Source organism: Caretta caretta, chromosome 10 (genome assembly GCF_965140235.1).
Source record: "Caretta caretta isolate rCarCar2 chromosome 10, rCarCar1.hap1, whole genome shotgun sequence".
In the NCBI taxonomy this organism is placed as follows: Eukaryota; Metazoa; Chordata; order Testudines; family Cheloniidae; genus Caretta; species Caretta caretta.
Window position 1 is genome coordinate 32116351 of NC_134215.1, and position 25512 is coordinate 32141862.

At 48.7% G+C, this 25512-nt stretch overlaps 1 protein-coding gene across 1 annotated transcript in view; it reads left to right on the top strand.

Annotated features, from left to right (window-relative positions):
• Nucleotides 1-25512, top strand: part of AXIN1 (axin 1) — a 225096-nt gene that overhangs the window by 16946 nt on the left and 182638 nt on the right. Inside the window, exon 2 of the mRNA XM_048865935.2 lies at nt 8086-8236. The gene's annotated coding sequence lies outside the window, so the exon portion shown is untranslated. The remainder of the gene's footprint in view (nt 1-8085; nt 8237-25512) is intronic.

Here is a 25512-nt window from a genome sequence, read left to right on the forward strand (position 1 = left end):
GGGCGAGGTTTCATTTTTTTGTCAAAAAGTTAATTTCCCACAGAAAGGAGAAACCTATTTTAAAAAAATAATTTAATCCAGAGCCCAATTTTCTGTTGGAAAAAGTTTTGACAGAATTTTCAACCAGCCCTAGTTCCAATGGTTAATGACGCTCACCGTTAAAAATATGCACCTCGTTTCTAGTCCAGATTTGTCTAGCTTCAGCTGGCAGCTATTGGGTCTTGTTACACCTATGTCTGCTGTATTAAAGCATCCCCTGCTCTCAGAAATCTCCTCCTGATAAACGGCGATGAAGTCACCTCTTAGTCTCTTGGGTCTAAATCATCTGAGTGTCTTCAGTCTTCCACTGTGTGGCAGGATTTCCAGCTCTTGAATCCTTCTAAAAAAGAAAAGGAGTACTAGTGGCACCTTAGAGACTAACCAATTTATCTGAGCATAACTTTCGTGAGCTACAGCTGCTAACTAGACTAACACGGCTGCTACTCTGAAACCTGAATCCTTCTATTAGCTCTTTTCTGAATCCTTTCTTTTCTGAAGAGTGGATGCAGTGTTCCTGTAATGGCCTCACCATGCTGTATACAGTGGTAATAACACCTCCCTACTACTGCTGGGTATTCCTCTGCTTGAAAGTCCAAGTATCTATTATCGCCATAGCTGTCATATGGCTCTGGGAGCTCATGTTCAGCTGGTTTCCACCATGGCTCTTCTCAGAGTCGCTGCTTCCCAGGATACATTCTCCCATCCTGGAAGTGTGACCTGCATTCTTTATTCCAAGACGTGTGACCTTGCACTGACATGTATTTAACATGCATGTTGGTTAAATGAGCTCACCTTAACAAGCAATCCAGACAGCTCTATCGAACTGCCCTGTCCCCATCATTAGTCCCACTTCTCCACTTTGTGTCATATGCAAGGTTTACCAGGAGTGATTGTACAATTTCTTCCAGATGGTTGGTAAAGATGTTGAATAGCGCTGGGGCTGGGGGCCTGCCCTAATCAGCCAGAAGCACACTAATTATTTAGCCCTTGACAGCTAAAAATGTGCTGGGTGCCATCCAGATACCTGGTGCTCACAGGCTGACTAACACATGGTGCAACAAAGTGGGGACTGCTCAGCAGGGTAGAGCTGCGGGAGAAAGATGGACGCAGCACCAGTGTCCCTGGTCACTCAGCAAAGGCACCTGCGTGGTGGGGGGAGGGGTTGGGTTTACAGCCTACATTATATCTGTACAGCAGCTGTGGCCTGGATGGCTTCCCTCCTCCAGGCAGCATGTACAGGGGGGCCTGGAGGAGCCTGGTGAGCTGGTTTGGGGTGAGCATTCCTTGCCCAGGAGGCTGCATGGGAAAGGTGTGATTGGTTGGGAGAGAAGCAGACGGATGAAGCATCAAAGCTAGCACCATGAGCGGGGTGGGTGGGGCAGCAAAGTGGGGCACTAGGCCACAGGCAGTATATCACAGGGCCTGAAGGCAAGGAGGAGAAGCTGCCTTCAATGAGGGGGAGCCAATGGAAGGATTCCCACTGCCGCGATACACCCAGTGAATAAGGATTGTAATAGTCGGGGAGAGAAGGTGAGGGCCTGTGAAGGCCGAGGGGCTGTGCAGGATTTGGTCACAGCCTGGATGTGAGGAAGGTGGGAGAGGGAGAAGTCCACCCCTTGGCCTGACCATGGCTACTCCAGTTTACAGCAGGCGAGATGGGAACCAGACCCTCAGGCCATGCTGGGAGTGTGGGCTGAGAGTCAAACCCAGCATCTGGCTTTTACTCACTGGAAACCCCAGTGCTGGTTTGTTTGGGGCACATCTGCCATTGCAGTCAATGGCCAGGTGTGCCCTGGGCCCCAGGATCTCAAGGCAATGCCTGTTCATAGCACTCACTCATGCTGCAAGGGCAGGGCTCCTTAGGGTGGGCAGGGTAAAGGACATGGGGGTCTGGGACAGACTCTTCAGGAGGTGACTGACTAGAAAAGGGCTTCTCCACAGTGGGCCATCTGAGGAAGGGGCATGTGGGAGAGATTTCCCATGAGGTGACCATAAGGGTGAGGGAGCTGTTTGCACTATCTTGGGTAACACATGCCTGAGAGGCTGGTGAACCAGTCTGGGGGGTTCTAGGCATTGCAGGGGGAGTAGCTGTTGGGAGGAAGGAGACTTGGGAAGCAGAGAGGGGGCTAGCTGGAGGGGGGGAGCACCCCAGGAGGGGGTAGATGGTGAGGGGGAGGCATCCCGACACTTGTATCTGACATGCCAGGCTCCCCATTGGGAGGGTCTAAAACTTCATAAAGGCATCCCTGCCCTGCCTGCTGCAGAGCAGAATAATGGGCAAGGTCACTGGGGATCAAATTCTTGGGAATTTAGTTGTGTGCAGCTTCCCCGTTCCGACTGGCTGGACTCGTCCAAGCACCGGGTAATTGGCTCTTCTCTGTGTGACAGAATTTCTCTCCGGAGGATCCGTGACATTTAATGAAGGAATCGCAGCTTAATGTCATCCAGCTGACTGCACAGGCCACCCAGCCCTCATTTCAGTCTCTGGATTGCAAGGGGCGTTCTCCAACTGAAGCAGGAACAGCGTCCCGTGCAAATTAAACCCTGCTGACTGAGGAGCAGAGTGTGTGGAGAGAGCACGAGGCGAGGCTGAGAATGGGATGTGTGCTAATGTCCTTTCTCTTGTGTCTCCTTCCTGCACGGGCACCGCAACAAGGCCCCCCCATGTTGGGAAGCACTTAGCCAGGCTGCACAGGGCACCTGGAGCCAGAGGATGCTGAGAACTCAGGGCACTGCCCATCTTGGAACACTTTCCCCCAGCACTGAGATGCCACCTTGGGCCATGGCTATGCTACACAGACTCTATGGGCATAGCTACAGCACCGTAGCTATGCTGGCATAACCCCATATTGTAGATGCCACCAACAGCGACAGAAGAGGTTTCTTTGTTGCTGTAGGAATGCCACCTCCCCAAGCAATAGTAGCTAGGTTGACAGAAGCATTCTCCAGTGACCCAACTGCCTCTACACTGGAGGTTAGGTTGGCTTATCTACAGCGCCTGGTGGAGGGGGGATTTTTCAGCCCTTCTGCCCCCCTGAGTGCCCTAGCTATATCCACCTAAGTTTTAAGTGTAGACTAGGCCTTAAATTGGGTGCTCATGGAAATCCTGCAGACCAGGCCAACCCAGAGGGAGAGCCCAGCTTTGTACCCCACTAGGATGCTGTCATTAGAGCTCCATGGCAGCAGGTCTGTGATTCTCCGATAATAGACATTTTCACTCTAAGCTGCTATTTCCAGGCTGTTCTCAGTTCTTCTGAAATGCTGGTGACTTACAGCTTCCTTGTGAGGAAGAGCAAGCTGCTTCTCATGCTCCATGGAACATCTCTGCTGCTTTCCTGACCCTGCTCTCACACAGCCATATCCATGACAGGAAGGGACCTAGCAGAGGTGTGTGCATGGCCTACAGAAGGAGAGGGACATGACTCATCGGGCTCTGGTAATGGAAGAACAAGGGGCAGTGGATTGAAATGTGAGGGGGAAAGTACTTTTTCCACTTAAAACATAATTAACGTGTGGAACCCACTGCCGCGAGATGACCTCAGGGCCAAGGGCTTAGTGGGGTTCAAAAATCTTGTAGGCACTTCTGTGGATAATGAGAACTAGTATGGCTGCAACAGAGGGGATCGACATATATGAGAATTGGAGAGCTGTTCGCTCCAGGGCATGAACCACTCCTCCCTGGTGAGGGTGGGGAGACACTGCCCTAGTTGGCAGGTTGTATCAGAACCTTAGGGGGTTCCTGCCCTTCCTTTGCAACGTCAGGTCCTGGCCACCATCAGTGCCAGGAGACTGAGCCGGATGGCCCCTGGTCTGACCCAGCTTGGTGTTTCCCAGGATTGTCCCCTGTAATGGGAGCGTTGCTGCCCTTGAAAAATGCCAGCGGAGAAGGCAAGTTCGTAAGGAGTGAAGCAGACCCCATGCATGTGACAGAGCCCTGCTCTCCCCTCCCCTGCCCTGCACACACATGCCCATGCTGACTGTGCTGTGTGACCCCCCACTGAAGTTATGGAGATTGGGTACAGCAGGAAGCATACACTATTAGCCAGCACCTGGGCTGGAATGATACCCCACCACCTGGACTCTCGGGGTTGCTGCATGGTGTGCAGCAGGAAGCACGAGGTGCTTGGCTCCAGTGTGAGTGCAAGGAAGGCTAGATACCATGGTGACTGGTGTCTTCGAAAAACGCGGCTGGACAGTTTTGTGCAACTCCATCTTTGACATTTTGAGAAAATTAGTGAATGAACAAACTTGAACATTTGTAAATAATTGATATGACCCATCAATTTAGGCCAGAGCTACATTAGAAACTTTTGCCAGTACAGTAATGTCAGGGAGGCGGAGTTCTTACAGTCTTCCTGTACTGGCAAAAGGAAGATGATGCTAGTGTTGGAGTGTACCAGAGAGTTTTATGGACAAGTGGTGGTTGTTGAAATTGTGATGGAAATCTATGAGGGAGTTTAAGTCACCTGTCCAGAGGATGAAAATGTCTCTGATGGTTTTGTGGAGCATTTGTCCAAAAATTCTTCTTCAAGGTGACCTATGAAGATAGTGGCATATTGGGGACACCACAATCAGCTGCAGCAATGGAACCCTATAGACAGCTATGTACAAGAAACTCGTCGCTTTCCGCTCCTAACCACCCCAAACACACCAAGAAATCTGTGATCTACAGCCAGGCATTCAGATACCACAGAATACATTCCGAGGAAAAAGTCTGGGATATAAACCTTAACACACTCAAAACTGCCTTCATCAAACAAGGACACCCCACCAGAGAAATAGATGGCATCATGGAAGGGCCACCCCAATACCCAGAGAGAATCTGCTTCAATACAGAAATAAAAACCCCTCCAATTGCACACCCCTAGTTATCACCTACCAGCCCACACTGGACCGCATATGCGGTTTCATCAAACAACTACAACCCATACTGGATGGTGACCCCATCCTGAAGGAAATCTTTTCTGAACCCCATCTTCTGGCCTTCAAACAACTCCCCCTGCCCACCCCCAAGATTTCCACAGACCAGGACATGGCAACTCAAAGCAGCACCAGACACTGCCAGAAAAACAGATGCAAAATCTGCAGACATATCTCCACTGCTACAATGATCAACACCCCCCACAATGCATCGTTCAAGATCCATGAGTCCTACATATGCCTATCACAATGTGTGGTGTACCTCACTCACGCAGTGCACTAAATGCCCCAATAACAACTATGTGGGTGAAACCAGACCATCATTATACTCTCAAGTGAACTCCACACAGGAAAATCATAAAAGACAAACACACCCTGTCACCTCTGGGTGAACACTTTTCACAGAGCGATCACTCTGTATCTGACTGATTAGTCCTCATTCTCAAAGGAAACCAGCACAACACTTTCAAAAGACGAGCCTGGGAGCTTAAATTCACAACTCTGCTAGATGCTAACAATCACGGTCTTAATAAAGACACTGGATTTGTGGCATATTATAGCAATCTGTAACCCACTAACCCCCTTTTTGTCCTATGACTGCAGGGGTGTTAACAGGTCAATTCATCTGGAATGGTCCCTTAGACTATGTACTATCAATTTGACCTTGCATTTAGCTGTGCCACTCTGAGTACCTTTCCCAGACCTGAAGAAGAGCTGTGTAACTCAAAAGTTTGTCTCTCACCAACAGAGAGAGACGTTCTTTCGAGAGAGAAGGTAGGTGAGCTAATATCTTTTACTGGACCATCTGTATTAGTGTCATCTAGTGACTCCCAGTAATGTTATGTGTGTGACATTATCCTTGTGCCCAGACTGTCTTCACTCAGGGCAGGTCTACACTTAAAATGCTGCATTGGAGCTGCACCGCTGTAGTGCTTAAGTGAAGATGCTCCTTCGCTGAGGGGAGAGCTTCTCCCATCGGTGTAGTTAGTCCACCTCTGTGAGAGGCAATAGCTATGTCCACGGGAGAAGCTCTCCTGTTGACGTAGCCCTACATTGGGGGTTAGGTTGGTATAACTGCATTCCTCAGGGATGTCCATTTCTAGTCCTAGTTCTTGCAATCGCTTATCATAAGCAAGCATGGTTGATACCTTTGACTATAGATTTTTAGGTTTCAGGGCCCAAAGGGACCATTCTGACCAGCCAATCTGAGTTTCTGCATAACACAGACCAGAGAACCTCTCCCAGGGACTCCTGCATCAAGCCCATAACTTCTGTTTGTGCTAAGATGGATCTTTTAGAAAGAGACCTTCAATCCTGATTTAAAGATTTCACGTGAGTGAGACTCCCCATGACCTTAGACGAGCTGTCCCAATGGTTAATTATTTCCACTTCATTTTGATCTGAATTTGCCTAGCATTAGCCCATGTCTACACTACGGGAGTTATAGTGATGTAGCTATGGGGCTGTAGCAATGCAGCATAACCTCATAGTGTAGACGCAGCCTACAGTGATGGAAGGCATTTTCCCATCACTGGAGGAATTCCATCTCCCTGAGTGATGATAGCTAGGACAGCAGAACTCTTCTGTGGATTCAGTTGTGTCCACGCTGGGGTGGACAGGGGTCAGGGGTGCTGATTTTTCACACCCCTCAGCATCGTAACTATGTCTACCTAAGTTCTAAGTGTAGACCAGACCTCAGCTTCCAGCCACTGGGTCTTGTTCTGCCATAGTCTTCAAAATTAAAGAGTCTTCTGTCATACTCCTCTGGGCTAGGCTCCAGCGTAAGAGTCGGGACCAGACCAAAACTGGCTCTTTAGGCAAAGACTCTTGTATGGTCTTGATGCCTTTCTCCTAGGCCTCAGGCCACAGCACCCTTTTTCGTAAGGTCAGTTATGGAGACCAGAATGTCACTAGACCCTTTTACAAACCTCCGGTAATAATTAACCAGACCCATAAAGACTTGGACCTGTTTCTTGGTTCGTGGGGCAGGCCAATTCCAAATGGCTTCTATCTTGAAGGCTCAGGGCAAACAAACCCACTGCCCACCCTGTGTCCTACACAAGGTACCTCTGCAGCCCCTATCTTGCATTTAGACACTTGGGCAGTGAACTTGGCTGCTTTAAGCATCTGCAATACAATTCCCACATGGTCAGCTGGTCTACCCAGGGTGTGGGGTAAGGGTCTGGCTCAGTGTCACTAGGGCCTCAGGGCCAGTGTGGAGGCCACAGGAACCCGCATTGTGAGTCACTGTGACCCTGCAGTAGCGGTCTCCAGAGCCAAGTAATTGACTGGAGAGAGAAGACTGATTCCAGCACACTTCTTCTTAGATCAGCGTCTTCTGTGGCACATAATTTGCCTTCAAAGGGCTCCCTGACACCCGTGGTTTGACTGTGGTCCAGCGAGTCCGGCCGCTCTGGGGGATAACTCCAAGGAGGTGCTGGGGAGTGAGGCACATATATCTCTAAGAAATGACCCCAGAGTGTCTTCTCTGAGGTGCAGGAGATTCCACATGTGCAGGATTAATTACATTAGGGAACTGAGCCTGAGGAGAGCTGAGAGCTCTCAGCAGTCTTGCAGGGCACTCAGCAATTCACATGATCAGGCCCTTGCTCGCTCATTGGCTATCATGCGGACCCACTTCCGCTCTCATTGGCTGTCATGCAGACCCCCGCTCCCCATTCCTTCCTATTGGCTGTCACACATTCCTACCTCCTCTTCCATTGGCTGTCCAGTGACATCCCTTTGGCAATCACTGGACCTGTGCATGGGGGCTAAGGAGGCTGGGAGGGTATTTCAGGTAAGTTTAGCATCTTTTAATGCAGCCAAGCACCGGTGACCAGCCAGTGCTCCATGGGCCACTCTGCAGGAGCTAGCACTGGCTGGCCTAATTCAGTGCTACGCTCTGCAACCAACCACCTGGAGCAGCCGAAGAAGGGAACATGTTTAAAGGGCTGGGGAGAGATTGAACGGAAGGGTGATAACATGGGGCTTGTCTGGGGGCCAAAACAGCCCCGGATGTGAACTTCCCTGAATTTGGGGGGTTGCAGTTTGTGCGCTGAGTCCCCCTCCCTGCAGAGTGTCGCAGGCTCTCAGAGATCTAACAGCCTGCACCTCTTCTCTTTACAGAGCAGCGGCACTGGGAAGCAACAGGACAGAATCCCACGCCCCCACTCGCCGAGATGAGAGGCAGATGTTACAACCCAGGGATGTGGCAGGAAGCTGCAGGACCCTGGTGGAGCTGGCATGCAGAGGGCAGGCCTGCCCCAAAGGCTGTAAGGTGGGTGGAGAAAAGGCCCGGGCCGTCACAGAAGCAGGCCTGGATTCCTGCCTTTAATGGTAGCTGGCTGCTCTGACAGCATGACCACCTGCAGGTGGCAGCAGCCAAGAAGGTGTGTGATGATTTGGTCGGTGTGGGCATGTGCTCCTTCAGGCAGTGTGTTCCTTCCCACCCCATAAGTCCAGTGCCTTTGCAATGTGAGCAGCACAGGACTGGCTGCAACAACTGTGATGGCCAGGGAAATGGAGCCGGGAGGGGTGTCGGGGATTTTACATGCAGGCTCTGGCCTTATTACTCTGGCAGCGCCATTCAGTGCCCACCATGCTCAGGATGCTGCTTCCAGCAGAGTGTGTGGGAGCCCGGACAGATGGAGGCAGGATGGGAGGAGAACCCACTGGCTGTTCCCAGCCTAGAAACATGCTCAGAAAACTGAAAATGAGGCTTGCGGCCGAACAGGCCCCATTATCCCAGTGCAATAAAGGGGGCCCCAGCCCGCCCCAACAGCCAGTGACGCTTGGCACCCACCTATGCAGCTCAGCAGGCTGACTGTGGGGAATTGCTCTGGCCTTTCACAAAGGAGGAGTGGCCAGGGCCAAACCTGGTGGAGGCCAACTAAACCACAACGTATGGTATAACTGCAGCAGGGGCTGTGGATTGGCACCCACTCGTGCCAGTCTAGCTAGTGTGCATAATAAAAGGAGCACTGACAAGGCGGCACAGACTTCAGGGTGGGCTAGCAACCCACAAGGTCCCCAGCAGGCGTGCTCTCAGGCAGCTAGCCCGCCCTGGCATCCATGCCGCGACACCTTCGCTGCTATTAGTACCCGCACTACCTAGATTAAAGCTTGTGTGAGTGCACCTAGCCTTGCTACAGTGACATGTCCATTTGCAGTGTAGCGATTCTTTTGCACTCTTCTCCAAGAGCAGGGACCATCTGGCAGTTTTCAGTTTTCTTTTGAAAAACACCTAGAAAATTCTTAATAAAAACTCTGTTGAAAGAAGAAAAGGAGTACTTGTGGCACCTTAGAGACTAACCAATTTATTTGAGAATGAGTTTTCGTGAGCTACAGCTCACTTCATCGGATGCATACTGTGGAAACTGCAGAAGACATTATATACACAGAGACCATGAAACAATACCTCCTCCCACCCCACTCTCCTGCTGGTAATAGCTTATCTAAAGTGATCATCAAGTTGGGCCATTTCCAGCACAAATCCAGGTTTTCTCACCCTCCGCCCCCCCCCCCCCCCCAAACTCACTCTCCTGCTGGTAATAGCCCATCCAAAGTGACCACTCTCTTTAAAATGTCTATGGTAATCAAGGTGGGCCATTTCCAGCACAAATCCAGGTTTTCTCAACCCCCCACCCCCCTCAAAAAACCACACACACAAACTCACTCTCCTGCTGGTAATAGCTTATCCAAAGTGACCACTCTCCTCACAATGTGTATGAAAATCAAGGTGGGCCATTTCCAGCACAAATACAGGTTTTCTCACCCCCCCACCCCCTTTTTTTTTCAAAAAACACTGTTGAAAGACACATTGTTAAGGCTGCAAAGCCAAGCACTCAAATGTTAAGAAATGACAGTAATTGTGGCCCACAAACCTAATTCAGGCCCCTGGTGCCTGGCCATTATGCCCCAGCCTAACATGCTGGTTTTGCTCAGAACTCTGTCTCATGCAGTGCACAGGACACACTATGCACTATTCTTTGTACCTTCAGCAGCCAGCAGATGGCCCAGTGAATCAGGGCTCAGTAGGGACTGAGGTTGCTGCCTGCAGGACTCCAGCCTCATTCACTGCGGAAATTGGAACGTGGGACTGAGGCAGGGCCACAAAGAACAAGAGAGGACAGTTCCCTGGTTAAGTCACTGGAGTGGGTGGGGACCCAGGAAACCTGGGTTCTGACTCTGCCACTGGTCTCTTCTGTGATTAAACCAATGACTTCAGAGGTGGCCACTAATTTCTATAGTGCCCAAATGAAGACACCTGAGGTCTGATTTTCAGACATGCTGAAGACTTAAGCCTGCAACTGAACTCACTGGGAGCCTCAGATGCCCAGCATCTCTAAGAAACCAGACTGTGAGGGTATGTTCACCTGCCATCAGACAGAGGAGTTAAGGTTGCTGGGTGGGCCAGTGAACTGCCGAGGCTGCACCTGGAGGAGGAGCCAGGGAGCAAGGAGGACTGAGTAAAGGGTGAAGCCAGGAACAGGTGGGGCTGGTAGAAATCCAGGTAGCTGAGGGCAGAAGGGGGCTGCATGGAGGAGGGCTGCAGTCCCTCTCTCTGAGGCTAGGGTGAGCAGGGGGTGTGGCCCGGGGGTAAGGGCATGCCCGCAGGAGGCATGAGAGAGGCAGTGTAAGAAGCAGTCCAGGGAAAGAGCAGCAAGGTTTGGGACAGTGCAGACCTTAGCCTTTGGTTACAGGGTCCCCGGGCTGCAATGCAGGGGCGGGGGGGGGGGGGGGGGGCGGGGGGCTGAGTTCCGCATCCAGCCACTGGGGAAGTGGCACAGTCAGGGCAGTGCAATTGGAGACGGCCTGGGATAGTTCATCCTGCAGGGGAAGGAGGAAGCACACATAGTGACCTGGCTGGAGGGCCAAGTCACAACGAGGGGGTGCGCTGAGTCCCCAAGAGAGAGCGGACAGAAGGGGCTGCCAGACCAGGTGGAGCTAATCCCTGCAGCAGCCAGGAGGAGGTGCCCTAGCAGTGAGTGGGCCCCCTTATGCAGACCTAAGACTGGGCACCCAACATTAGTGGCACCTCTCAGAGCCTCGGTTCCCCGTCTGCCTTGGGGGTGGGCTGTGAGCAAGGCAGGTTGGGAATGTTCTGATGAAACACGTTTTCATTGGAAACTTCCGTGTCAAAACTGAAACTGTTCACAAGAAAGGGACCAGCTGCTGAATCTGCCAATTTGACATGAAAGAGAAAACTCTGGAGCTTTATGGCCTGGCAAATAGGTTGGGGAGAGTGTGAAACGGCAACCCCATGAAACGCACAGGCTGTAATTAGAGAAATGTCATCCAGGTCCTGGGGGGTGGCAAATGATACCCTTAAAGCCCTTTTGGAAGGAATTGCCCATAAAAACAATAAACATGGATCACAGAAGATGATGTGCTTTCAGCAAGGGCTTTCTCCGCCTGGCATTTCATTCACTCAGCAGCTGCTAGCTCCTGGCCACTCTCAGGACGTGGGGTTTGCGACCACAAATGTGCCGCGGCACTGCTACACCGTGGCCTTATGGGGCAGCTGTTGTGCAAAGGTCCTTATATACTGGAGTGTTATTAGCACACCTGCCTCTGGTGCAAGCACAACCCCTGCTGTTCTCATGCAGGGTCCTCACACAGCTCTGCAGATGCCCCTCAGTCCCTGACCCACAGCCCCCTGCTGTCCCAGCCCTGAGCTCCACACTAGGGTGACCAGGTGTCCCAATTTTATAGGGACAGTCCCTATTTTGGGGTCTTTTTCTTATGTAGGCTTCTATTACCCCCCACCCCACCCGCCGTCCCGATTTTTCACACTGATCACCCTATTCCCCACACACAGCTCTGCTGGTGCGCCTCGCTTCTGACCCCAGCCTAGGCAGACCACTCTTCCAGTATTAAACTAGATAGCAAGGTCACACTGGTGAGGGTGGAGCAGCGCACTCTTCAAATGGTGCTCCTCCCCCACGTGGTGTGACCTCACACACACACTGTCTGTGAGGCCACACCACATGGGAGGCACCATTTTTAAGACCTAGCACCACCTCAGGTGTGCTTCCCCATTCAACCAGCACTAGCTCCCCTCTGATCCGCTATGAGATCTCTCACTAGTGGTGTAGGAGTTGTCCCTTCTTCAGCTCCTGCCCTCTCTCCACGTCTGCCCCCTCTGGTCCGTATCTCCTCCTGCCCCTGTTTGCTGTCACTAAGGTCTGCCCTGCCATGCTCTGAGAGGAGTTCTGGGGTACAGCTCATGTGAGAGACACTGTAAATATACAGGTGTCCTGAGACACCTGTAGAAAGGCCAGGTGCTTTCCGAATCCAGATCAGCCTCAGTCCCATCCTGCAGCAGCCAGTTCCACATCGTAGCTACTGTTCCTTTGTACTTATTACGAATGTGTGGCCTTTGCTACGGGCTTTCGTATTGTGAGGCAGACCTCACAGGCCATCCCAGATGTCCTCTTTCAAAGGATAGGATCTCAGACCCTTTCACCCTCCCTGCTCTGGCAGATCCCCCACCCCTCAGCTCTGCCTCTGCAGCAGGTCGCCACACTCTGTTTCCATCCCCAGGTCCGGTTCTGTTTCTGTTCTTCTCTAGGCAAGCTAGTGCATTAAAGAGAGGGGCATATCTAACAAGCCCTAACCAGAGCAATGCATCATGATGGCAAAGGGCTGGGTGGTAGGGAGGAGCTGGGCAGCGGCAGGGGTGGTTGGGGTCTGCTTTGTTCTGTCATGGCTTTGTAGTGCCCATTCCAATCCGAAGGTCACCAAGTGTCCCTCTCACTCAGGGCCACAGGAATCACCATCCTGGAACAGGGCAGCACCCTGCTTGCCCAGCCTTGTCCCTGGCCGTGCTCATTGCTAGCTATATCAGGGGAGCTGGAAGCTTAGCAAGCCCATAATGGTGTAACGGGGCAGAGAGGAAGTTTCCCCTGAACCCTTATCAGACAGTGAGTGGCTTGTGCCCAGGACAGCAGGGTTATGGCCTTTTCCAAGTGTGTTTTCATCCTCTCTGATAGAACTCAAGATGGTCTTGATGCCCATTGAAACGTCCAGTGCCTGTTTGAATCCTCAACTCTTGGCCTCCATGTTCCCTAGTGGCTGTGGGTTCCACAGGCTAACTGTGTCATGGGAGAGTGGTTCCTTTGGCCAGTGTTCTGCTGCCTCTTGCTGTCCCCTCATTGGTGTGTGATTTCTGTGTTGCCTGGCAATGATGGCTGCCTACTGTCTGAGTGAAGGGCGGGGACTCGGGGCTGTCCATCTAGAACAAGGAGTCACGTATTTTCTAGTTATTAAGTTTTCATAGTTTCATTTTAACTGAATTAATAATGTCTGCTGAGGGCTGCAGCATCGCATTGTCACTGATTGGCTGGAATGCCTGGCGTGTGACAATCTCTCATCAGCTGATGGCTAGAATTCAGAGGGGGCGGGGAGTGTTGACAGTTGACTGGCTAGAATGGTGGCAGAGAGGTGTCTCTGCCTGGGAGAGTTTGAAGGTGGCCTTTTCATTCCCACTGCCACAGGGTGAGTGGCTGGCTTCACTGAGACATGGGGCAGGCATCTCTTCCCTTCTTTGATGGGCCGGAACTGGCTTGTCCCTCTGCAGTGAATGTGGGACCAGAGCCTTTTCTTGAATTCGGGAGCTCTGCCCTTTAGGGTGTGTCTATGCAGCCCGCGACAACGAGCCTCCCAGCCTGAGGCAGCAGACTCCAGCTAGTGCTAGCACTCAGAACTAGCTGTGTAGACGGTGTTTGAAGTTGTGGCTCGGGTTGGTGTTCAGGATCTGAAGCTAGAGAGCCTGCCTCCCAACACCACAGGCTGAGCCTCATCACTCCCATAAGGGAAGAACTATCATTGTTCCCATACTACCGATGGGGAAACTGAGACACAGGGAGGTTGAGTCACTTGCCCAAGATCATTCAGAGCTGAGAACAGAGCCCTGGGCTCCCTTTGCTCTGTCCTGTGCTTTCATCCACAGCCATCATGTGGAAGGTGACTGGGGCTAGCCTGCTGCTTGTCTGGATGGGGTAGACTCTCCTACCTGACACTGAAGCGCACCCCCTATCCCCGAGAGACCTCATAGCAGCTGACTCCCAGCCTCGCCCTTTCAGCCAATGCCTCCACATTTGGCATCAGAACATCCCAAATGGAATTGCTTTGCCCAGCTGATCCCAGGTGCCACATGAGAGGAACAGACTGAGGTCACCTATCTCAACCTGAGGCCTGTGTGTTCTCAGCCAGCTGTCACATCCTGGCCACCACCTGAGGTCTGTTGAAACGGGGTGGCCAAGGAGCTAGCAGAACTACAGCTTGCTATCTTTTTTTGTAATGAAATGACAAGTTTGATTAATAAAGATAATAGAGTTGATGTAATAAATTTAAGACTTTTGTAAGGCATTTAATTTGATACTGCACAACATTTTGATTAAAAATACTAGAAAGGTATAGAAGTCACATGGCCTATAATAAATGGATTAAAAAATGGCTAATTGATAGGTCTCAAAAATTAATTGTAAATGAAGAATTATCACGGAGTGGGTGTGTTTTCAGTGAGGTCCTGCAGGGATCAGTTCTTGGCCTTACACTATTTAATATTTTTATCAAAGACCTGAAAGATAACTCAAATAATCAGTGTGATGTGGTGTACCTGGGTCTTTGTGGCCCCCTGCTGGAGGCTCTATGGTCTTACCACACCCTGTCCCAGAAAGTAGCAATGAAGATGAGTCCTCCAGGCCTGCCTAGAAAGGCTGCATAGAAGCAGCCAATCAGAACACAGTAGGCTCAGATAAAAGGCGCTGTAGGGACTGAGCCTGGCTGGGATCAGAGCAGCAGGGATGGGGACTTTTGGCTGGTCACAGGAGTGTGAGAGTGCCAAAGGATGGGTTCTAGTGGTATTTTGCACATAGTGAGGAAGAGGATCTGAGAACTTCAGCCCTGAGGTCAGGGGGAAGAGAAGATGGGGCCTTGGGAAAAGCCTCAGGGATTAGCAGCTGTGAACTGGAGGCAGCAGTATGTGGCTGCTGTATGTAGGGTCCTGGGGTTGGACCTGGAGTAGTGGGTGGGTCTGGGTTCTGCCACTGATGAAGTGGCCTAAGCTCCAAGAAGGGGACAAGGCTTGTTTAGAAGCCTGAGTGAAGGGTAGGATTTAAATGGCCCAGAGATGGGGCTGAAGATCCTGGTGAGGGCTGACAGTTTGTTGAACTCTTTGATACCCTAGAAGGGATTCATTCATTTTGACTGTGTGACTTGGCTGGAGGACTGAGCCACCAAAGACCTACCTAGTGAGGTTGGCAACCTACAGGTGGTGCCAGGAATAGGGGAAAAAAGATTGCAGCACCACACCCAGCTGATAGGAGGCACTCATGAGAGGTGAGTTTCCCCCATTACAATCACTGATAAAGTTTGCAGATGACCCAAAAATTGGGAGTGGTAAATAATTACAAGGACTGGAGAGCAATATGCATTTTAATATGGCTAAATGTATACATATAAGAACAAAAAATGGAGCCCTACTTACAGGATGGGAGATGCTATCCTGGGAAGCAGTGACTCCGGAAAAGATTTGCGGCTCACGGTGGATTAATCAGCTGAACATGAGCTCCCATTGCGGCACTATGGCCAAAAGGGGCTAATGTGAACCTTTGATGCATAAACAGGGGAATCTTGGGTAGGAGCAGAGAGGTTATTTTACCACTGTATGTGGCACGGGTGCAACTGCTCCTGGAATACTGCATCCAGTGCTGGTGTCCACAATTCCAGTTAATAAACTGGAGAGGGCTCAGAGAAGAGCCATGAGAATGATTAAAGGATTAGAAAGCCTGCCTTATATAGTGGTAGACTCAAGGAGATCAGTCTATTTAGCTTAACAATGAGAAGGTTAAGAAGTGACTTAATTACAGTCTATAAGTACGTACATGAGGAACAAATATGTAATAGACTCCTTTATCTAGCAGAGATGATCCAATGGCTGGAAGTTGAAGACAGACAAATTCAGACTGGAAATAAAGCGTACATGTTTTTTTAACAGTGAGAGTAATTAATCATTGGAACAATTTATCAATGGTGGTGGTGGATTCTCTGTCACCTGAAATTTTTAAATCGAGACTGGATATTTTTCCAAAGATTTGCTCTTAGAATTATTTTGAGGAAGTTCTCCAGCCTGTGCTGTACAGGAGGTCAGACTAAATTATCACAGTCATCCCTTCTGGCTTTGGAATCTATGAATAAGAAGGGTTTTTTAATGTATATCAGGAACCTAAGAAATCCTAGCAGTGGCCTAGGCCTATTACTAAATGGAGATGGTAAAATTGTTAATGATGCAGAAAAAGTGGACGTGTACAATAAATATTTCTGCTCTGTATTTAGAAAGAAGCAGGATCATGTATCACATGAGAATGAGTATGTACTTTCCAGTCCATTAGTAACAGGAGGGTGCTAGACAACGTCTACTAGGACTAAACATTTTTAAATCGGCAGGACCAGATAACTTGCACCCAAGAGTCCTAAAAGAGTTGGCTACGGAGATCTCCAGCCCACTGATGTTAAGGTTTAATAAATCTTGGAATACCAGAGAAATTCCAGAAGACTGGAAGAGTGCTAATGCTGTGCCAATATTCAGAAAGGTAGCAGGATGACCTGGTAACTATAGGCTAGTTAGGCTCAAAAATCTCAGGCAAAATAATGGAAAAGCTCATATGGGATTCAATCAATGAAGAACGTAATATCATTAATGCGAATCAGTGTGGTTTTATGAAAAATAAGTCTTCTTTGAGATTACCAGTTTGGTTGATGAAAGGTAACTGAAGAGATGTAATGGACGTGGTTTTTTGGTGAGGCATTTGACTTAGCAGAGCACAACATTCTGAATAATTTAGCACTGTACAGTATCCGTAAAGTGCATATTAAATGGCTAAACTGGCTAACAATGATCTCAAACTAGTTATCAGTGGGAATCGTCATGGAATGGAGATGTTTTTAGTGGGGTTCTGCAGGGATCAGTAGTAGACCCTATGCCATTCAAAACTTTTATTCATGATCTGGAAGTAAATATAAAATTTACAGATGGCATGAAGACTGGCAGAATGATAAATATAATGATGGGAGGACAAGGCAGTCAGAGAGAGCAATTGGGATCAATTGGTTACCTGGGCCCATTCAAACAAAACCATGTTTTAATACCAACAAATGCAAAGTTATACATTCAGGAGCAAAGAAGCCAGGCCAGGCCTACAGAATTGGGGTCTGCATCCTGGAAGCATTGACTCTGAAAAGGATTTAGAGCTCAGCAGGGACAAGCAACTGAACATGAGCTCCCAGTGCGATGCTGTGGTGAAAAGGGTTAATACGATCCTTGGATGGCTAAAGCGGGGAGTAAGGAGGTGATTTTTACCTCTGTATACAGCATTCTGAGACCAATACTGGAATAGTGTATCCAGTTCTGACATCAACCTTTTAAAAAGAATGTTGAAAAATGGGAGACATGCAGAAAAGAGCCACAAAAAATGATTCAAGAACTGGCGAAAATGTCCTAGAGCAGGGGTAACTAATTATTCTTTGTCAAGGTCCACATTTCTTGGTTTAGGAGTAGTCAAGGTCCAGACTCCAGAGGAAATAACATAAAACATAATGATGATGATAATAAAAAGATTTCAAGGTCTGTTCAAAAGCATCTGGCAGTCCAGCTTTGGCCCGCAGTCTGCTTATTGAACAACCCTGGCTCTTGAGTGATCTGTTGAGTTTATCAAACCAGAGATTGAGAAGTGACTTGATTAAAGTGATAAGTACCTTCATTGGGAGAAAATACCAGGTACAAAAGGGCTCCTCAGTCTAGTGGAGAAAGGCAGAACAAGAACCAATGGCTGGAAGACAAAGCCAAATAAATTCAAGTTAGAAATTAGGCACAATTTTTACATGGTGCAAGTGATTAATCCCAAGAACAATCTACCAGGGGAAGCAGTGAATTTTCCATTACACGATCACATCAAGACCAGATGCATTTCTGGAAAATATGCTTTAGATAAACACGAGTTATTGGTATCAAGGCTGATTTCCCCACTCCGGCACTTCAAGTGCAGAAGGTGGGGGCCCGCAGGGATTCTAAAAATTAATACTGGCCACTCGAGCCCCCAGTTCTGTAGGCCTGGCCTGTATTAAACTCCCAGGGTTACAGCTTTTCTCTGACCTTGGATGGGTAGATGCTGCTACCACCCAAGTGCAAAAACCCCTTTGAGAACCCAGGAAGGCGCACTTCGGAATTCCTTCCTGTGGGGTACTTGCAAGCCCTTTCACCACCATCCCTCCGGGGAAGAGCTGAGAAAGAAAACAAAGGAAATCATCTGTTGCCACCAGCTAATTAAACAACGTGCACAAATCTCTTATGACACAAAATCCAATCCTGTTCTTAAAAAAGGAAAGAAATACATTTGAACTCTCAGGCTAGTGCTAGATTTAAAAAACTCACTTACAAAAATTAAGCATCAAGAATAACCTTCTTGAGGTCCAGCTTAAAGGTTACAAGCAAAACAAAAGCATTTGGGATTAGCACAGAGGAGTCTACACGCCATAAAGAAATAAAAGAGAGAAACCTAATTGCGTTTTCCTAGACACTTCCTGATCTACTTACATATCTGGGGTTTAAAATGAGTAGTTTCTAGGTATGATCTGATGATTTTTCATACCTGGCCCAAGCTCTTACAGCCCTGTCTCTGCTCTCTAGGAGAACACAGACAGACAAAGGGGAAGTTCTTTCACAATTTTAAAAAAGTTCTAGCCTTCCCATTGGCTCTTTTGGCAGGTGCCCACTCCCTTCCTTTTACCTATGGACTTTTTAACCCTTTACAGCTAAAGCAAGTAGAGAACAGCTTACTAAGAGGATTTTATAGCTAGCTAGCTGGCTGGCTGGGTGTCCATAAAAGGGAGCTCGCCACACCCCCTTTCATTTATTACAGTTGGAGTCAATACAATAGTAGGCATAACTGGGTGAAATGCAAGGGCCCTGTGGTATACAGGAGGTCAGACTAGATGATCTAATGGTCCCTTCTGGCTTTATACTCTCAGGATATCTGAACTGAGTCATTAGATTCAATCTCTTCTCTTCTCCCCCCCCCCGCCATTTATTTTTTTTTTTAATGTACAAGCAATAAAAGCATCACCCAACCCCAAGGCACTACAGTTTTGTAGCTGAAATGTGCAAAGTTCAGGGCTCATTTCTTTAGGCTTGGAAAATGAAAATTGACAGGTCAGTTTCACGGTTTTTAGTCAGTTTCTAGTCAACTTCACATTCTTATGAGCTAGCACAGTGCAGCAATACTGGGTTGCAGATGCTGCCAGGCAATGTTCGTTTAAAATAGCTGTTACAATTAGACTTCTTTTACAATAGCATGAAAGTCTGACAGGTTTTTTAATTTTTTTTATTATTATTTATAAAACCTACATTTGGGACCAAATTTGACCTGAAAGTTCCCTTTAAACTATTACCAAAGGTTGCATCTGAGCAAAACTACTCCACAGCACCATCTAGTGACGCTGCGATGCACATCAGAATGAAAGTTCCAGAGCCTGCAATGTCACATTACATTCATTTGTATAGTCAAATGTAGCATCTCTGTAATTAAGAGTAAATGGGCATTTCTGTCATAAACCTGTTTTTATATTCCGCTATCAATCTAATCCTAGAACAGTACCTCATTAACCCACACTTCATTAATCCTCATACTCAGGGAGCAGTTAAAACAGGATCCACAGACCAGGGCTTGGGCTGAGGGGAGGTCCATGAACCCACAAAGTTTGGATCCAGAGAAAGCTGGTATTTTCGCTCTTCCCCGACTGCATGATTTGTGCAACTACCCAGCACAGCATGAATTGCTAGTATTACAATCAAATGTATGCATCAAGACTCACTTGCAGTATATGTCAGCCCTCAAGCTTCATTTACGTCTTTGGAGTCTTTGTGCCAGTGAGGCTTGAGTGGCTGGATGGATCTGGAAAGCAAACCTGGAAGGGATACAAACACTTGCCAAGAAAATTCATGTTCAAACTCAGGCAGATGTTTGCATACAGTTTTATAATCTAGCTACAGTAATCTCCTGACACACATAGGCTTTGCATGTGTTCACTATGTGCACAGGGTCAGGACGCTTGGATGCAATCTTAAGGCAAGTTAAACTAGGACAGTGATGTGAAATGCTTGTTGGCTGATCATTAGTATTCACCACAGGTGAAACTGACAGCACAATGCCCACACACCACTTATGTCCCACTTAAATCCTAAAAATAAGCCTTAAGTGGGCCTTGAGTGGCTCATAGAGCTTTGTAGGAGTGAATTTCACCCCAAGGCAGAAATTAACATGTATTAGAATTGGGCAGAAAATGTATACAATCACTTTTGTTGGCTTAGCATATAAAGGGGGGGCACTTGGGTTTGGTAGGGCCCTTGGTAGGTTGGATCCAAGCCTTAGTTAGTCTTAAACCAGACCCGCTCACACTCAGGATATGTCGACACAGTACACCGCAATATGAGGTGTGACTGCAGCAGTTGTAGACATACTCAAGCTACTTCTGATCTAGCTAGCTGGAGTAACAATAGCGCTGAAGCCTTGACAGCATGGGCTAACTGCTTGAGTATATACCCAGGGTTCCAGGCAGGCTTGTATGGTCTGCACTGCCATGGTTTCCCTCTATTGTTGTTGCAGCTAGTTAGATCAAAGCTACATATGCTGCAGTCACACCTCTGGTTGCAGTGTAGACCTACCCTATAATTCATCCAAAAAATCGGTGGCCTCTTTCTATTCCTTCACAAAGCTGCACTCTGCACATGCTGAAGTGAGATCTTATATTAATCATGAAGATGTCATTATCTTTAAAACCTGACTATTCCCCAGTATTTACTGTGGGTGTAATGAGTAATGTTATATGTAATTCAAACAAACTGCAAGTGTCTAACTGAAGAAAGTACATTCTGGGATGCACCGTCCCTTCTCTTGTGGTATTTTGTCATCTATACCCTAATCCTGCAAACACTTAAACACATGCTTAATTTTACTCACAGGACTAGCTGCATTTAACTCAGTGGGGTTATTCATATGAATAAAGTTACATACATTCTAAGTGTTTGCAGGATCAGGAGCTTACTAACTTGCAAAATTCAGTAATTCACAAGGGATCTCCATGTCATTCACATGAATTAGTAAGCAGGTGCTGTAATATACATTTAGGAAACCCTGATTTTAATTGCAAACTTCAAGGAGAAAAGAATAAAATATCAAGGAAAAGTCCATTGATTTTAGAATGCAAATTTAGCTTTTGTTTCAAAGGGTAGAAAATCTAACCAGAATAGCTATGGTTTAAAGATTTATCTGCAAATGGTCTGGGTTTTTGTTTTTGTTTTTCTGTAAGTAACCTCCTGCCATATAACAACTGAGCTTGAGCTGGAGACCTAGATTGTGAAACTGACTAAAAACAGAAAGGGAAACTGACCAGTTTGACTTTACTGTCTATACCTCTGAAGGGTAAAAGCAAAGGAACAGCTTTCTGAGTGAACAGGAAATGAGATTTTGAAAGTTCTTTGTCTGAATCCTTTCAGGAGTTATCAATGAGACAGGGAGGGAAGACTCCAGTTTTTACAATTGGTTATTTTTATATTGACAGGTCTACCTTTTTAAGTGGGACACCCCCGAAGTATCCTGCAAAGCAGGTTCTCCCACTCAGATGTATTGATTTGTGAAAGGCAGCTGTCTCCAGCAAGAGCCAGTGAGACTTTTGTTTTATTCTTTGCCTCTGATCTGGGTTATAGCACTTAAAGTTGAAAGAGGAAGAGGCAAAGACGGTCTCCAATGAAGTGTTTGGCTTGAGTTTGTATTGAATTTGCCCTCCAGTGCAGAAAGAGAAGGCTGTGTGACTTTAATATTGGCTGCCTGTTTAGGGTCTGATACTACAGCTGCCCAGTGCTAACATGTATCAAAGATCCCCAAACTGGCTGGTGCTCATAATTTCCCCTCTGAACATCTCTATTTGCTTTCAGAAGTGAAACCTCTTGACAAGCTGTGCAGTCTCCCCCTTGTATATTTTAGTTGTGCTCAGGATGCCGAGACCTTTGTGCTTGCATTAGCAGAGGTTGCTTTTGCCTAAGAGACATGGGAGTCCTCACTGGGAAAGGGTCTAAAGGAAGGGATTAAGTTAGGCGTCAGGTGTATTTCTGCCAGAGAATAGTGACCAGTACTAATGTAACACTGACAGACCCCAGTCATCAGCGGGTGGGCTCGAACCTGGGACCTCTGGAGCTTAGTGTATGAATCTCTACTGCATGAGCTAAAAGGCACATGGCCCTTAGTTAAGGCTGTAGCAGCCTCATTAATCTCGAAGTGGTCTCCGTGCCACCAGAGGGGATAGAACACCTCACCCAGGAGGCGTACGGGTTACACTGAGATCAATGATACAGCAAATGGCCCCAGAATAATGCAGTCTCCAATGTGCAAGACCAATACCCTGGGATGAGCAAACCTCTTGCTTGTAATGTTTAAGCATTAAAAAGGGAATCGATACAGTGCAGAGAAATTTCTGGCCCTTGGGCAGTTTGAGAATGATTGATTCCCCTGGCCCTTTCATCTTCTTTACTGCACACAGAAAGGGGCATGCTGGTTTTTGCCAAGAAGCATGTTGTCCGCAGGTGTGTTTGCAGCTGGAGCCATTCTGTGGGGGAGGGGAGCTGTTTTGGCTTTTGAGAAACCCAGCACAATATGGCTGGTCTAGCTGAACAAGAAACTGCAGCTGCAAATCTTGTAGCATGCGTTCTAGTGCACAGAAAGCTTTGCAAGTGTGCGTTTCAGCACACAGCAGCGCCTGGCTTCGGAGAGGATTCAGCCTGGAGCGAGTGTGTGATCAGAAGGGAAGCACTGCATTTTCTACCCACATCACAGACAGGGCTTCTTATTAGGAGCAGGGGAGGCCGGGTGCCGTGTGTAGGAGCCAACAGCAAGGAGACTGGGAACACAAAGCAGGCCGGGGGGCCCTATAGGAACCAGAGTGGCAAACATTGGATGGTAAGTGTGAACAAAAGGCCTTATGCACCACTATAGCCTCACTATTCCCCCAGCTTCTCTGGGGTTCAAGCAATAAGATCCTGCCTCTGCTCCCACTGCCTGGGGGAGCCCTGGGGGGGCAGGGGGGGAATTAGTGATGTCTTGTCACCAATGAAAAATGTCACTCTTTCAGCTGTAAGGAGCTGGCAGCTATGAACATGCCCTCTGCCACCCCATGCAGTTGCCAGTTGCACAGGCGTTGCTGCCCAAACATCACCAAGCCATTCTCACAGTGGATGAGGGTGGGTAGGAAACTGTAGTGAGTTACTCCTGAGTGAATATCAGCAACTCCGCCTCACCACTGGCAACTCTCATGATACCGTCATGAGTCCCACAATAGTGCAGCACTCTCTTGGCAGCTGGCGATCTCCAGAGCAGCTCCTGGCAGCTCAGGATTCCTGCGGGACACTGCAGTTCTATTCTAGTCACTGGATGCCATTGGCATTGGCCTGCAGTTCCGGATGCTGTCCGCAGAGGCTGCTGCAGGGCTGGCTCCTGCTGGTGCTGCTCCCCAGCAGCAAGCTGCCTGTGCAGGACATGTCTCTGCTGCTGCCTCCATGGCCAGCTGCTACCTGCATGGCCCCATATAACCCTGCCCTGGAGAGGAGAAAAGTGTGAGCCAGGAGCTTGTGCCTTCTCCATACCCCCAGCCCACTGTGCTGCCCAGCATCTACCTCACATGGCACTCCGATGTGGAAGCCCACCTGCAACCTCACCACCTGTCTGAGCAGTGGGCAGGCCAGGCAGCTGAACCTGCTGGCCAGCAGGGATTGCTGTCTCACCTCTTCTCTCACTGCTCCCTCTGCTCGGTCCCAGGCAGGAAGGACCCGCAGGGCAAGGGGTGGCAGTGGGGACAGGGCAAGGGGAGAGGCCCAATTTAGTGCCAGGCTCTCTGCCCTCCCATCTACAGCCAGTTACAACCAATTGCCCCAAGCAAAGATGCCCCTCTCAGCCACTACCCCCGTGCTGCCTCCCTCAACACCCAAACCCGCACTAAAGCAGCTGCTGCTCCACACACCCCAACATTAGCACCAACCCAGGCCCCAGCCACCACCCGGTCCCTCCAGCAGCCCCTCCCCCCATTCCAGCTGCAATCTCTGTGCCCAGCACCCCTTACCTGGGGTGACATTAACCTTCAACGCTTACTGGTACGGGGGCTGGCGCCTCGGGCGGAAGGGGCGGGGCTGAGGGTCAGCATCCCCCAGCCAGCCCAGCCGCGCTGCCTGGCCAGTGTTGCCCGGGGCTCCAGCAGCAATTTAAAAGGCCCGGGGCTTTGGCCACTGCTGTGGTAGCGGTGGCTGGAGCCCTGGACCCTTTTAAATCGCGGTCCCGGGGCAGCTGCTCCTTTTGCCCCCCCGCCCCCCCCAGTCAGTGGCCCGGGGGGGGGGGAGCAAAAGGGGCAACAGTGTTAAAGGGCTGCCACAGCGGTGCTTTAAGCAGGGTCCTTAAAGTGCTGCTGCGGCCGCACTTTAACGTCAGCTGAGTACGGGCCGGTACCAGCGGCCACTTTTTAGTGGTACACCGAACCGGCCCGTACCGGCTTACTTTCACCCCTGCCCTTACTGTCCCTCAGTGCATGCAAACAAGCACATCTGCCGCAGTCAGCTGATGAACACCCACCCCATCGCTGCCAGCCATCCAAGCATCTCCCTTCTCAGCTACCCCATCAGACACCGGCTTTCCCCAGCCACCACAGCCAAGGTCCATGTAGCTCCATGCCCTGCCCCTACCACTGCTTTGGGCTGAGTGTGGTGACCTTAAACCAGAATTGTACATAATAAATTCATAGAGCTTAGGGCCAGATGTGACCATCAGATCATCTAGCCTGGCCTTCCGGATAGTGCAGGCCAGAGAACCTCGCACGCTTACCCCTGCCTAGAGCCCAATGACTTGTGTTGGGCCAAAGCCTCTTCCAGAAAGTCATCCAGTCTTGATCTGAAGCCATCCAGAGACCGAGAATTCGCCACCTCCCTTGGTAGCTTGTTCCAGTGCATAATCCCCTCACTATTAACATGTGTTAACATGGCCAGTTAATACTCTAAATAAAATTGCTTCACTTTTCCTATCCATCCGCTGAAGTATGTCATAATCCTCAACTCTGGGGCACAATTCAAAAAAATGTCTTTCTTTTTTTCATTAATCCAATATTTTTTGATATTCCTCTTTTAAAATTTTATGTATTACACTTTTGAATTCCTGATTACTCAAGAGTATTTCTGTGTCAATCTTTTCATTTCTTACAGCATTTTCAACTGCTTTGTCTGTCATTTCTCTTTAGGACCCATTTGTATATATTTGACAAAAACAACTCGACTTTTCATCTATATACACTTCACTTTTAATACCTACTGTCTCTTTTTTTTTACCCTTAAGTTTATAAAATGAATCTAAATCCTCATTTGGATATGTAACTTTCCATGTACAACTAATTATCCCATAACCAAGAGTTTTGACGTCATTTACTTTTTCCTTGTCTTTCAGCTACTGCCTCCACACTTGAACT